The 9,380-nt window shown below is 39.7% G+C and overlaps 1 pseudogene; it reads right to left on the minus strand.

Annotated features, from left to right (window-relative positions):
• Positions 1–398: 398 nt before the first annotated feature.
• Positions 399–3,230, minus strand: LOC142427492 (nicotinamide phosphoribosyltransferase pseudogene; annotated as a pseudogene).
• Positions 3,231–9,380: the final 6,150 nt, after the last annotated feature.

Raw genomic sequence — 9,380 nt, forward strand, 5'->3', positions numbered from 1 at the left:
CCTACCTTGGCCAAATTAGGCGGCTTTTTTGCTGCCACTCAGAAACCAGCCTTGAGAACCTGGCGATAAATTCGGAGCCTCTCCCTACCTTCTGGTTCATTGAAGTCCCATGCAGGTCTTTTCTGGGGAAGTGTGGAGTTGGGGGAGGGAGAAACTAACAGCAATGGTGACTGTATGAGACCACTCAAAGGGAACAAACATCAGAATTTCAGGTGATAGGATGCAAGGGGTGGTGGAAGTTACAGCAAAAAATAGATAGATAGATAGATAGATAGATAGATAGATAGATAGATAGATATTGAGGGTTCTGCAGGGGGGGTGGTTCCAGGGTTGGGGCGGGAGTGGATAGGGGAGCTGATATGAAGGTATCGAAGTTGATAATAGCAGTAATTGTACATTTATGTTTGATCCAATAGAACTATAGATTTAAATATATAAGCTGCCACATAACTACACTTGAAGGAATATTTTAAGAGATTTCTTGTTAACTTCTGTAGCAAAGTTCCACCAGAAACAAAGGAAATATTTTCAATACTCCCCTTTTTTCCTTTCACCCCTTATACAATTTGCTTATAGGGTATTAATATCTATTCCATTCTCTTAAATAACTCTTAGGTAAGGTGGCAATAACTTGTAACCCTTTGAATTCTCTATAACATGGAACGAAATTAAATATCCCAAACCTTCAATACAATGTCAAAGGATTTCCAGAGTCAGGTCTGATTTTTAGTGGCACATCTGTACTTCTTGATATTATTACATGTCTGAAATCGTCACCCCATATTTTCTGACATGCATTAAAAATGTCATAGCTATCGCCGACCGCAAATACAGGCACTGATGAAAACTGCGTTACTCTGATTTTTAATGCATCTTTTTCATGGTCTTTCCCCCACGCTGTTATAAAGCTATGTACTACTGCTGGAACAGAATAGCCTGGAACAGGACCTTTTGTTCCATAGTATTTTTTATTTAAAGAAATTCCCACTACTTGATGTGCTCCTGTAAAGCAGTGGTTCACAACCTTCCTAATGCCACGACCTTTAATACAGTTCCTCATGATGTTGCTGACCCCAACCATAAAATTATTTTGTTGCTACATCATCACTGTAATTTTGCTACTGTTATGAATCATAATGTAAATCATAACGTGTTTTCCGATGGTCTTAAGTGACCCCTGTGAAAGGGTCGTTCGATCTGCCAAAGAGGTCATGATCCACAGGTTGAGAACCACTGCAAAGTTAACCAAATGAGCAGAGGCTCCAATGCCAGCAGTCACTTCAGAAGATAATCCTTTGTAGTCAAAGTCATATAATTTCTATTCAAGACCATTTAAGTTGCAGATGTTTCTAACACACATTTAGCCAATATTGTTTTCTGTTCCCTTGACTTTGTGGCTACTGGGATTGGATCCCAAGACTACACAAGTATAGTCTCAATCCAGTATTGTAGATGTGTCTACTGATTCTGAGTGACCTTAGTACAATGTTGTATGGCAGCAACTGAATGTTCTTCTAGCCCTTGCTTGAAAATCTGACCCCAGTTTAGATGAAATATCCTCTGTCAGAGAGATTTTTAACACGTACATATAAAGCAGGTGATTTATGTTCCATGAGCACTTGGCAGGCTCTCTACCTTGTTGCTTGGGAGACCAGCTCAGAATATTGCACAGCCTGAGGGTAAAAGCCTTCCTTCATCTTGGTGTTTAGCAAACAATAGTGAACACATACTATATTTGTCCTTTTGTGATCAACTAATTGCATTCAGCATAATGGTTTCCAAGTCCCTTCACATCATGTGGTGTTTCATAATGCCATCCATCCCTGTTTTTCAGAAATGCATGATATTCCACTATGTGTATGTATCAGAGTTTATTTATCCAGTCTCCTAATAATAGGTATTTGGACAGTTTTCAACTCACCCAACATGGCAGAGTCTTTTACAATAAAATTTCCTAGGATAACCTTTACTACTCTCAAAGCATTGACATGTTTTGTGTTGTTATGTAAAGTCAATCATCATTGACATTTTTCTTACCAATGCAATTTTCAGTTTTCTTAGCAGGATTAATCCTTAGCCCCATGACAACCATATGCCCACCCAGAAATGACACAATATAAAACCTGTACAACAATAAGTAAACAAACAAAAATAAAAGCAGTCCCACCATTCTCCATAAACTTCTGATCTGACCTCTACTTGGAATCTATCTTTGAGATCTTCAAGACCTTCCTTAAAATGCTCAATTCATCTAAAAACCACCATTTTATATCGAGCAGCCAAAGTTTCATGTCCCCTTGAGTTTCTTAAATACGCGATAATAGCCTTCGGTTCAAAATACTTTTCTTCCACACAGTACAAAACACAGACCGTGCTTTTCATTCTTTCTTTCTTTTTAAAGACTCTCTAAGGAAACTAAGACAACTGTATTGCTTAGAGAACTTGTTTGCAGCAATCCACTGATTAACCAATCATATGCGTATACATTTTATTTGGAATAAACCCTTGCATACAGAATCTGCTTTGCTACCAAGCTCACTGGCTCCAACTGGATCCTAGGCTCTTCTTCCCAATGGGAAAATAAATAAATCTGTAAGGGACCTTTGTCCCCCTCCCGCCTCCCTAAATTTTTATTTTGGGCGACATGCATTGGGAACTGTCTCAAACAACTTAAGTAAATACATGTTTGTTTTTTCTTTTTGTCCTCTTGATTACCCAACTGAAAAATTTGGCAGCCTGTACCTTGGTGGACTATCTTCTGTGAGCCCAGCACAGCTGTCTCACTGGGTTATCTCACTGAGTGCCTTCATACAATACTCAGAACTCAGAACTCAGACCATTCAGCTCCATGCAGGCTGTGCTTATGACTGTTTCCCTGGTCATGGTGACTCTGCCCTGGAACTTTGGTGGGTATCTTGTTCCATCATTACTAGTGAAGATCTCTCCCATCCACTCAAACCTGTGTCCAGGGGTCTGCCTCACGCAGCCAATAAGGTAACTGGTGAGTGAGTGTCCAGAATTTTTGCAGGAGATCTTCACTGAAGCACCCTGCTTCTTCAATCCAGCACCAGATTGGACCAGCTGGACCTCAGAGTCACTGCCTGTTGAGTGAAGACAGGTGGACAAAATCAATCTAGAGTAGCTACAACCACTTCCTCCTCCCTGAGACCGGTGACTTCTTGCCCGGTAGCTGCCACCACCAAGAAGAGGATTCTCAAGATCCAGTCCATGGTGTGAGAGCTGTCTCCTCAGCGTTTCTGTCGGGGAGGGTATGCTAGTTAAATGATCCTTCGGGAAACACAACATACTCATATTTGATCTAGTAGATCTCTGATTATTTGCATATTCATGTGGTGGAGTATTTAAAAGTAAGGCTTGTGATTAATAAATTACTTGTCATGAAGAATTCTATCTATCATGCAATCCCTAAAATTCAATCAACAAAGTTGCATTTTGAAACTTTTGAATCTTTGTGACAACTTTTTTAAAACTTTGTATTTCAATCACTAATGGAAATTATAGTGACTCCTGATTTTTCATGTGATTAAATATTAGAATGCAGCAGTTCATTAAAAATTTTCATTTTTTCATCTTAAACTTCAGTAAACTTTAAATTAGTCTTCTTTGGCAGTCTATGGATATTAACCTTTCACTGACTTTGAACGTTGTATTTCAGGATGAAATGATTTGGACAATGACTACAAGATCATTTTTTCTTCAATTTTTCATTCCAGAAACAGTAAACCATAGATTTATGGATTCCCAAAACATCAATCCATTTAAAGTTTTGCATACTCAAGATATCAATATTCAGCATTCTAGTGATTTATGAAAATTCCAAGTGTATTGGAAGCATACTTCATAATTCCATAGTCTTATTTTATAGACATTAATTTCTTTAGCATCTTATGTTATTTAGTTTTTACCTTGACTTGGATGAATGTTAACAGAGCAAATCTGCTTTCCTCTCAACAATCCATACCCATTTTCTTATATGTCATGGATTGCAATCCCCATAATACAATAGCACTTCTCCCACTTACCCCCTGGTTTCCAATTTGTATTACTTTGTTTTTACTACTTCTTCTGGCAGAGTATTTTGTACTTGGATAAATGCTGCCATTTTTTTTCAAATGGTCAATCATCCTGAGTGTGTGCTCCCTTGTGTTTTTTTTTCTCACCATGCTATCTACAGTTCAGTGAAACATTGAACAACTGGAATAAGTATTGTCCCAAGCATGAAGGGTTACTGAGGTCTAATCGCTCACGGATTCCACTAGTCTCTATCCAACCAGTAAGCCCTGTCTTTTTAAAATGGTGTTCTACATATTTCACCACTTTATCCAGGCCTCCTAAGGTAAGGGTAGGGAAATGTTGATTTTGTTTTATCCTTCCAAGGGCCATTTTTATATTTATGACATTATTTGTGGGCCATAAAATATGATTAACTTAAAAATTAGCCTGCTATAATTGACCAAACATTTACTTAACCCATCACTAATGTGATGGTAGAACCTATACCCCTTTGCTTATTTATTTATTTCTCATGACCCCTCTTAGATTGGTCGATAATGGTAGGCAGATGGCATCTTCTTCTGGCCTCAGGATTTTGTAGGCTGATTTCTGTATGGCGCATTATTTCATTGGATTTAGTGTTTCCACGCTATTCCATTGGATTTAGTCTGTGGTCACCTCGACTCTTATTTGTTCGGGGGAAGAGACAGGTGAATGGCTGCACCTTAAAAGAATCCTCACAAGTTCTGAAGACTTCTATCACTGTTCAATAATGTAGAATTTACCTCATTGTCTCTGTGGACTTCTTTGTGCCAACTAACCTTGATGTCCCAGAGACTGATCCCTGAGTGGGTCATTCTTTCTGGTATTTCTCTAAGCCTACGGAATGCCCATAATTTTGTCATGCATACTACAGCTTCTCGCTTTAGTCCTATCACATCAGCAATGAAAGTCCTGAAACCGTTTCTCCATCCATGTCACCAAGGATGTCTTTACCTTGAGGAATCAGCACTTTCCAGGTTATATTTTGAAAATATTCTGAACTTGTGGCTCAACTTCCAGCAGCATACTGGATAATGTTCTATTGCTACCCATAAAGTTTCCATTAGCTAATTTTTGAAGAGAAATCATCATGAGTTCTTCCTAGACTGTCTTACTAAAGGAAAGCCATTAAAATTCTCCAATATTCAACAATATTATAACTTCCAGAATCAAAGCAGTATTCAAGTCACCAGAAAAAACTAAGGATTGTTTTCATAACAATACTAGAACTGACTGATGGGTGGGAAAAACAGATAAAAAGAACGTACTTATGTTAATTTGTCCTAATACATTTAATTTTAAAAAGAGTATAACAAATGTTTACTAGTAAATTTATAGTTCAAATTAAATGCAATGCCGCAAGATAAAAAAACTACCAGAAGTTCACATAAGAAGAAATAAGATACAAAATTTTGTGTATGTAGTGTTTATTAAAGAAACATTACCCATAAGTGAAGTGGCATTGAATTATACTTTTTAAGGAAAACCATCTAATCTGGAGGAGAAAACAACAGGAACGATGATTCCAGGGGAGGGACATAGGGAGGGACATAAGGAGGGACATAGGGAGTGAAAATGGGTGTTATCAATGCCAGGGACAAAGGAACAAGAAGTTATCTAAAATCGATGGCATTGAGGGTGTAGGGCTTGATCAAGCAATGTAACCGAGAAGAATTACTGAAACCCAAATGAAGGCTGAGCATGATAGTGGGACAAGAGGAAAGTAAAAGGAAATAGAAGAAAGGGCTAGGAGGCAAAGGTCATTTATAAATGTCTAAATACAGGCATGTACATATGTAAATATATTTATGATGATAGGGAAATAGATCTATGTACGTATATTTATAGGTTTAGTATTAAGGTAGCAGATGGACATTGGAGCTCTACTCAAGTACTCCCTCAATGTAAGAACACTTTGTTCTATTAAATTGGCATTCCATGATGCTCACCTTCCCAACATGATTGCTGAAGAGAAATCAGGTGCATAAGCAAAGGTGGTGAAGAGAGCAGTTGTTGCCTGGCTATCAAAAGATATAGCATCTGAGATCTTGAAGGCCTGAAGATAAGCAAGTGACCATCTAGATGAGAAGCAACAAAGTCCACATGGAAGAAGCACACCAGCCTGTGTGATCACAAGGTGTCAAAGGGATCAGGTATCAGGCATCAAAGAACAAAAATCATATCATTGTGACTGCGGGGGACTGCAAAGTAGAAACCCAAAGCCCATCTCTAGCCAACTGGACAACCCCTTACAGAAGGGTCGCTGGGAGCAGACAAGCCAGTCAGGGTGCAGTATAGCACCAATGAAACATAAAAATTTTTCTCTCTTCCCCCCTCCGCCATATGATGACCCCAATTCTACCTTACAAATCTGGCTTGACCAGAGCAAGTACATGGGTACAGGTAAGAGCTGGAAACACAGATAATCCAGGGCAGATAAACCCCACAGATCAATATTGAGAGTAGCCATACTAAGAGGGGAAGGTGAAGGTAGGAAGAGACGGGGAACCAATCACAATGATCTACCTATAACCCCCTCCCAGGGGACTAACAAGAGAAAAGTGAGTAAAGGGAAACATCAGTCAGTGTAAGACATGTCAAAGTAATAATAATTTATAAATTATTAAGGGTTCATGAGGGAGGGGGTTGGCGGAGTGAGAGGGGGAAATGAGAAGCTGATACCACGGCCTCAAGTAGAAAGAAAAGATTTTGAAAATGATGATGGCAACAAATATAAAAATGTGCTTGACACAATAGATGGATGTTCAGATTGTGATAAGGGTTGTACAAGCCCCCAACAAAATGATTTTTAAGAAAAGAAAAACATCTATTCTTACATACAAGTCCAAAAATAATGGCAAAAACAAATAAACAATGCCTTCACAACAGGTCTGGAATATAAACACTTTAGATCAATGTCACCCTTTAAGCTCAAGTAATTTTAAACAATGCATTGCACTCATGAGTGTTTACCTGCCTGTGTTTCCATTCATTGTTAGACGTTTTTACGTGACACGTAGGATGAGAATGAGAAAGATAATCTGCTTGTCAAAAATAAAAATAAAATGGGTCATATAGAAAGATAATTAAGGGTCAGAGTCATGTTAATATTTCTACTGCAAACAGAGTTTACTAGTTCCTCCTTTCAAGTTAGCAGTGATGATTAGAAAATGTAGGGAAGAAATGAATAGTGAAAACTGTCCCTGGAGATGCTGAGAGCCAGTTAGAGAACATGCAGACTCCAACAGGAAATCCTCCCGACCGCTCTTCAGTGCCTGTCTAGGGTGGGGACCTGTGATGTTTTGGGTCTTTAGTGCCTCCTGCTGCTCTTTGCCTCCCTTTCAGGGGAAGTTTGTGTCTGGGCTCACATTGAGTCCCCACAATGGATGTGTACCTTGCACAATAACACAGGGCTGTGTTATGTACCGTCAGGGAACTCAACAAAAGGGAGAACTGGTTCTTGTAATTGTCTTTGGTGATTAGAGAGTGGACTTCAGAAGGATGAGTGATACTATGTATCACCACCATAGCATATGGGGCCCTACCACTGCAGACTCTTCCCCAAGGGCCAGCTCCAGCAGTAGCTACTGGTGATGGAGTAACCAGAGACCATACAGGTGAGGGAGAACAATAGGCTGTGCTTGACCAGACCTAGAAAAGACTCCTGAAGCAGCACCTGGGACAGTACACCTAGAAATAAAGAGAATAAGTTCCTGTCAGTCACATGCACTCACCACAGGCCCCATAAACCAGCTTTGCTATCTGAGACCCTCACCTTGGGGAACTGTCACCAGGCACAGGAGAACACAGAGCAATAGCGTCTTTGACCACAACTCTGCTTTTTCAGAGGAGTTACAGCACTGCCTGAAGATGTGCTGGCTTTCACAGACCAAGGGTGGAATGTTACCTCCACATTTAGGGCTTGTCATGGCCACTGAAGTGGCCTTACCCCAGGTGAAATGGGTGCTTGTGAAGTCTGAATATTCCTGCTCAGTCTCTCGAGTTGTGGTCTGTGCATGGCCACTGAATAACTGCTCAGAGAACTCACCTTGAATTAATTAACCAAGCTCACAGATTGATCCAGTTTGGAAAATTATTCATAGTTTTGACAATGCAAGCAGTGACACTATCTCTGAAAGTGCCATTTTAAAGCTTATTTCCCATTTAGATTTCTCCTTCATGTCTATCCCTCATATCAGTGTTTGCAAAAAGTTCCAGACTAAGAGTTGACCTCATGTATTTTCCTTCTTACTTGTAACCACAGTATAATCTCTAATATATTCTAATTTTTTAAGGTTGAAATACAATTAAAGAGTGGTACTCAAATGGCTTCTTTTGAGAAGATTCTGCTGAAGGGATAAGTAATGGCAAGGTTACAAAAACAACCCAGAGGTTTAGTCAATATCCAGAGATTCAAGCACAGGACAGTCTCCCAGTTGCCAGTTGGAGATCACTGAATTGAGTATTTTCTCCCATGTAGGCTGGAATGTAATCATTTGATCCTGGTCACTTCAGCAGACTGCCTGTCATCTCATGGCATCTGGGGTTGGTGGGTGTCTGATCAACATAAGATTCCGACTGCGTGTATCTCTGCACATTAGTCCAGGTCACTTTCTTTCTTTTCTTTTTTTCAGTCCAGGTCACTTTCATCTCTGTGTGTATAAGAAGTAGATTTATATACAAGAACAATTGAACATTGAGAAAATGGCCCAGCCCAGTCCAGATCAAGTCCATAAGTCTGATATTAGCCTATATGTCCAACAGCAATCTATAAAGTCTCTTCAGACTCACGAAACACATGCAATGATGCCAAACGTAGAAGATCACAGGCCAGTGGGTAGCAAGTCTTTGCATCCAGTGTCATTGGAAACATCTCAGCTCTGGCAGGGGTCTCCCAATGACTTCCCCAGTGCCCAGGGCTGCACAGGATGGGTTCATGTGTCCTCTCAGCTGCTATGTCTCCCAAAGTGTGAAGTAGTGAGAGAGAGTCTTTCCTGCCTCAAAGGAGGAAATACTGGATTTCCCAGAATTCCCATGAGAAGGCCATGCCCACACAGAAGCCTCATTGGCTATGATCTGATTGACAGGCTAGACTCCACTCCTACATTCTTAATCCTCAAATTGATAAATGATTATATAACTCCTGGAGTATCCCTTTGTAGACGGCGTTTTTAATCACGTGCTGCAAATTATCCATATAAGTTGGCAGTTTCCTTCCACATTGAAAAAAAAACTTGGCTTGGGCTCTATAATCCACGATATGTTGTTTTTCTTTTTGTCCCACTGCTCCAAATCATGAAGTGATATTTGGTCAGTAATTTAAT

This window comes from Tenrec ecaudatus, chromosome 15, assembly GCF_050624435.1.
Source record: "Tenrec ecaudatus isolate mTenEca1 chromosome 15, mTenEca1.hap1, whole genome shotgun sequence".
Lineage (NCBI taxonomy): Eukaryota > Metazoa > Chordata > Mammalia > Afrosoricida > Tenrecidae > Tenrec > Tenrec ecaudatus.